We start from the raw sequence: 6,209 nt of genomic DNA on the forward strand, positions 1-6,209 counted from the left end.
CCCCCAGGCACCAAGGCGCCATACTTGGCCCTCATTAGTGAGGACCACATGCTCTCAGGCTCAAGCACAAATCTGACAGTATGCCTCGCCGCTAATACCTCCCGTCTCGTCACCAAGGACTGCACCCCCAGACCCCCAGCACTGGTCGGCTGGCATACAACCTTCCAAGCCACCAAATGGATCCAACCTCTACCGCTGCTCCTCCCCCAGATAAACTTCCTAAAAAGCTGCTCAAAGGACCTCAAGACTGCCACCGGAATATCGACGTGGGATAGTAGGTAAATAGGGACAGATGAGAGTACAGAACGAACTAGGATGATCCTCCCCATCATAGACAAAGAGTGAGACTGCCAACCCTCTAACCTGCGTCTAACACTTGTCTCAAGGGACACGCAGTCCCTAATCCTCAGTCGTCGACCACATAATGGGACCCCCAGGTAATACATCAGGCCCCCTGTTCTCCCACTCTCGGAACCTCTAGTATAGAGAGCTTCAGCGCCCCACGCGTCTTCGGGCTAAAAATAACAGCTGATTTGGCCAAATTGACCTACTGACCTGACAGAGCACAGTAATCCCGAAGAATCTGACCTATAACTCGAGCCGACTGCCTAGAAGTCCTGGCTAAAAGCAGGCAGTCATCCACGAATAACAGATGGGAGATCGCCACTGCTCCCTCCACCGGTCTATAAACCTCCAGCTCCTGACTAGCCACTGCCTGCCGCAAGAGTCTAGACAATGCATCCGCACAGATAATAAACAACAGTGGAGAGAGGGGGCAGCCCTGTTGCAAACCCCCAGACGACGCGAAGAAACGGGAGGACGTGCCGTTCACCAAAATAGCAAAGGAGGGCACCCTGATACAGCCCATGGCCCACCTGATCCATGTCTCATGGACCCCAAACATCCGCAAGGACTGCTGCACAAAATCCCACCTCATCCTGTCATATGCCCTCTCCATATCAAGCTTGATCCCCATCAAGCTTCTCCTCATCGGAGCTCTGCTAAGATCAAACATAAACTCCTGAGCAATGAGTACATTGTCAGATATACTCCGCCCCTCCAAAAAAGCCCCCTGCTCCGGGCAAATAAGCTTAGGAAGCACACCCCTCAACCTGATAGCGAGAATTTTTGCCGTCACCTTGTACAAAGTCGTACATAGGCTGATCGGACGAAAATGACTCGGCTCTGAAGCATCCTGCCATTTCGGGATCAGGGTAATGAAGGTCCTCTGCCACTCAGCAGCCATCACTGCTGTGCTGAAGAACTGCTGTATAGCCTCCGTCATGTCCCGTCCAACTATCATCCAATAACGCTGAAAGAACACCGGTGGGAAACCATCCGGCCCTGGAGCCTTGTCCCCCCGAGGGACCATACCGCCTCCCTGATCTCCCTCTCTGATACCGGCCTAATCAAATCAGAATTCTCCTTCTCTGTGATCACCTCCCCTGGCGACGGAATCTCTGCTAGGCTCACTCCAGTGGTCTGCTTAGTCCATCTGCCCCTAAAGAAACTCACCAGAATCCTCTGTATCACCTCCGGCTCCTCCGACTGCTGCCCCTCCTCATCCCTGATAGCTCTGATCCTGTTCTGATGCCTCCTAATCACTGTCGCCTGGTGAAAAAATCTGGTATTCCTGTCCCCCTCCATGATCCACTGTACCCTCACCTTCTGTCTCCAAAATATCTCCTGCTGTCTAAGGAGGCCATCATGCAAAGCTAATAGTGATCTGAGCTCCCCTACATCCTCATCTGACAGACCCCCCTCACGCCTCCTGATCCTGTAACCAAACAATGGCCACCTCTGACTCCACAATTCTCCTAAAGATGTCACCCACCTCCTCTCGATTCCATCTCCTCAACCTCCTCCTCGCCAACTCCAATCTCCGGGACACCCGATACATGGCATCGCCCCTCACTGGAATGCTCCATGCCTCCCTCACCACCTCCCATGAACGAGGGTAAGAAAGCCACATCTTCTCGAATCTGAAGGGGGGATGCACCGGAACAAAGGCATCAGTGCTCAACAATAAAGGGCAGTGATCGGACGCAATCCTAGGTAAGTGAGACACACGATGATCCAAAAATCTCTGAACCCACCCAGCTGTCGCACAGGCTCTATCAAGTCTCTCCCACACTCTAGCCGGACCCTGCTGATTATTGCACCATGTGAATCTAGGACCCGAGAATCCCAAGTCAATCAAACCATTTGCAGTCAAAAAGTTCTGAAATTCCTTAACTTTCCTCTCATAGGAGAAAGGCTTACCCCCATCTTCTCCTGAGGGTCCACAATACAATTAAAGTCACCTGCCATCAATAACGGGTAGCCTTGATCAACCAGCTGCGATGCCTCCTCCCACAACCGCCGCCTCTCCCTGAAATCAGTACTGGCATACACCGCCGCAAGAACCTAGGGATCATTAGTGCCCTCCGAGATCACCATAATTACCTCTTGGACACAGACATGAAATGTATCCACTCTACAGGACACCAGCCTCCACGTAACAATTATCCCACCCGACAACCCACGAGACTCAACAGCGTAGAAGCCCCATGACCGAGGGAGCACCCTCCTTGCCTTCTGAAGACCCCTGCCCGATAAACGGGTCTCAAACAAAATACAGATATCCGGCCTGTTCTGTTGCACAAACCTTCGAAAAGCCGGGGCAAAGGAGGGCTTCCCCGCACCACGGCAATTCCATAGGAGAACCTTCATTGATCACCCATGGGAGTGTCACAACCCACCATCCCGGGGTTGCAGTCATGAAACACCACCTCACTCACAGGTCCATCACTAACCAATTCTCCTGTGCTCACCCTCTTCACTGCATTCTTCAATTGGTCCAAGATACGAAGGTGAACACCACCAGCCTCCGGCTGTGCCCCCAGGCCCAAAGCTTCCCCTTGCACTGCTGCTGCAAACGTCGATCCCCCAATCTGCCCACTACCAGAATCCTCCCTGTGCCCACAACCCATTCCACTGGGCCTAGAAGATTCCCCTGCATCCGGCAGCAAAGGAAGCTTCCCCCGTGCCACCTGTGTCGTTTCCATGACTCCGCAGCCGGTGGAAGGTCGAGCGGCCTAGCCGCACCCCCCATCCCCACCGAACGCCTCACCCCTTCCTTCTTCCTGGCCGGCCGTGCCGCCAGGACTTCTTCCAATTCTGAGACCAGCGCCGTCACCGAGAGGGACCGGGCCAGTGTCTTCCCAGCCGCCCCCACCATCCCACGCCGAGCGGGACCACCGCCACCTTTGGACTCCCGCTCCGCCCTTGGAGGCCGACTGCACACCGCCGAGAGGGGCGGAGGGGAGCTCTTGCTTCTCTAGCGGTGGCTTCCCCCCGGCCGCTCCTTCCTCAAGGCACCAAAACCTCCCCCGGGGGAGGTCGGGCGAAGCAGAGCCTTTGGTCTGGCTGGGCTCCTGCTTCGCTTCATCGGGCTCCGACCCAAACCACCGAGACAATCAGTGGATTCGGACCTGACTCCTTCCCGAACGAGGTCGGATCCCACCTCGCCCGCACCATCGATCTTGACCCCATCCCACACGGGGTCGGGTCCCGCCTCACCCGCACCAACGACCGCAGCCCGAGTCGACATTGAGTCGCTCCCGCCCGAACTCGGCCCCGGATCCAACTCAGTCGCCACGCCTGCGGCCTGGGTGGAATGACTCGGGCCTCCCTTGTTCATGCCTCCGCCGGCTTTCGAGACGTCCTTCTCCGGCGTCCTTCGGCGAGCAACCTTGGAGGGTTTTTGCCACCCTTCGAGGTCGATCGGGGAAGACTCCGCATCAGCCCTGTTCACACCTGGCTTCGGACCGGATCGGGGAGAGGTAGGTGCCGAACTCGGACCAACCCCAGGCTTAGCCGTCGTCTTCCTCCGAGCCGGCACCTTAGCCACCCGCGGAGCCCGAGAATGACCCGTGACCATCCACGGGCCGAACACCGGCAGGTTGATGCAAAAATAAAATTGTTCTCCCAAGTGCAGGAGAATCGCACAAGTAGTAAAATCTCGGGAGTCCGAGGTCGAATCCTCAGGAAACGAAATTTATAGATTATTAGCGTAATTTTCAGATTAATTAATTAAATAAATTTGTGGATTAAAATGATGTTTTGATTTTTCGAAATTAAATGCAGAGAATAATAAACACAATTCAATGAAATAAAAATGGTAGGGATCTGGAATCCCCCTTGATGATATTGCATCTAAGGAATAAACTCTATGGTTCTTGATTAAAGATTAAATGTAGGATAGATCTAATCATGGTATATGTTTCATGAACATATGAACTCAATTTCTAAGCATTCATCGTGCTTTCTACGTCTACGACGAATCAAATACTAAAGCAATCCATATATCAATAATCATAATCCATTAAAGATCTATCTATGAAATAACTACGCATGGATCAAGAACATATCAATAAATATAAATCATTGAAAGCAAAAGTTTAGAATTTACTTCAAAGAGAAATACATCAAAGGTTCCTCCATCACCCTTCCTAAGAAATCAGCCACTCATTTCATGCATTAATCCCCCTTTCATTTTTCCCTCTTTCTTTTTTTTTTTCTTTTTTCTTTTTTTTCGGAAACAGGGGCTCCCCTGTTTCCCTAACAGGGGCTCCCCTATTTCCCTCTCTTCTTTTCTCTAATGACAGGGGGAGCTCCTCTGTTTTTTTTCTCGAATGAAGGATGATACCCAAACCCCTCCCAGCCGAGAGGTATAGCAGCTAGCCTTCTCCCCCCTTCTCGCACGCGGTGGAGACGAGCTGAGAACGCGGAGCGGACGCGGAAGGAGCGGACGCTGATCGATGGTGCTAGGACGCGCATGGACGGCTGCGGATGCTCTCGAACGGCTGGATGAACGCGTGGATCCGGAAGATGCGCTGGTGGGGAGAAAGATCCGGGAGCGCGTGAGAGCTGAAGATGAAGCTTGGACTGCTGGCGCTTGGGATTCGGATGATTGGATCGAAGGATGGGGCGCAGACGAGTGCTGGATCACACGCGGACGGGATCTGAGGAGGTTGGAACGTGGAAGCTTGGGAGATTTGATCGCAGAAGGCTGAGATCTAGATGAGATACGGATCCGGAAGCAGTGGATGCGGAAGAATCGCGGGAGAAGCGGAATCTGGGAGACTCGTGGATGCTGGGTGGACTGGATCGGAAGGAATGAGCGTGGATCCGGAAGAATCGGATGAGCAGCAGATCCTTGGATGCGCGATGGGATTCTGATTGCTGTGAATCCAGAAGAGGTTGACGGATGTTGATCACGGATGCTGGAATCACGGATTGGAAGCTGGATCTTTGCTGGGATGAGGTGCGGACGAGGCGTGCGCTCGTGAGGAACTCGAACGTGGACGCTTCGATGAAGTCGGACGGAGCTTGAGATGGAGCTGGGACGCACAGAATGCGGAGATGGAGCCGGCTCGCGGACGGTTGGTCGCAGGAGGATCGGACTGCTGGCGCTTGGATGGAGTTGCTCGCGAACGGCTATCTAGCAGACATCCAGATGCGCGAATCTGCGGAAGGCTGAAGATCGTGGGATCGACGCTCGGATGAGGCTGTGATTGCGGTAGAATCGGACGCGGAATCCTGATATCTGGGACTCGGATGATCACGAATCCTGGAGGCTGCTGGGATGTGCTGTGATCGTAGATGCTAGGGATCGGTTATGATGCGTGGGAGCTGAACCATGGATGGCCGGTGAGCTTTGAGATGCATGCGCGGACGGCTGAATCTGGGCTCTGTTCTGCAGTTAGGAAGATGCATTCTTTTAAGATGAATTTATATAAAATAATGATAAAAATTATAATAAGTGCTAAGAATAAAATATTTAATCATGCAAATGTTAACACCTATTATTTATCATTATTTTGCTAACATTAGGCTAAGTTAATGGGTACTTAGATCGCACTTTTGTGCTCTCATCACACCCCCCAACTAGCTTATTGCTAGTCTCTAGCAATTCAGAGTAAACAATAACATGAGAGTACAAAAAGTGTTGGTTGATCCTTTGATGTTTTATTAGAACTAATTGCATAAAATTAAGATAAATACTCACTTTCGTAGGAATCACGATTGCACTTAGCACGTGCAACAAGCCGTTAAACCCCTAGGTTACCCTAGTGGACGAGTGTTGTCTCGTGAGGATTTTCAGGGATGCTACCCACAAACATCATGAATGATATGACATGAGATTCTAATAAAAATAAACCCTA

The sequence above is a fragment of the Phoenix dactylifera genome, unplaced genomic scaffold (assembly GCF_009389715.1).
Source record: "Phoenix dactylifera cultivar Barhee BC4 unplaced genomic scaffold, palm_55x_up_171113_PBpolish2nd_filt_p 001220F, whole genome shotgun sequence".
In the NCBI taxonomy this organism is placed as follows: domain Eukaryota; kingdom Viridiplantae; phylum Streptophyta; class Magnoliopsida; order Arecales; family Arecaceae; genus Phoenix; species Phoenix dactylifera.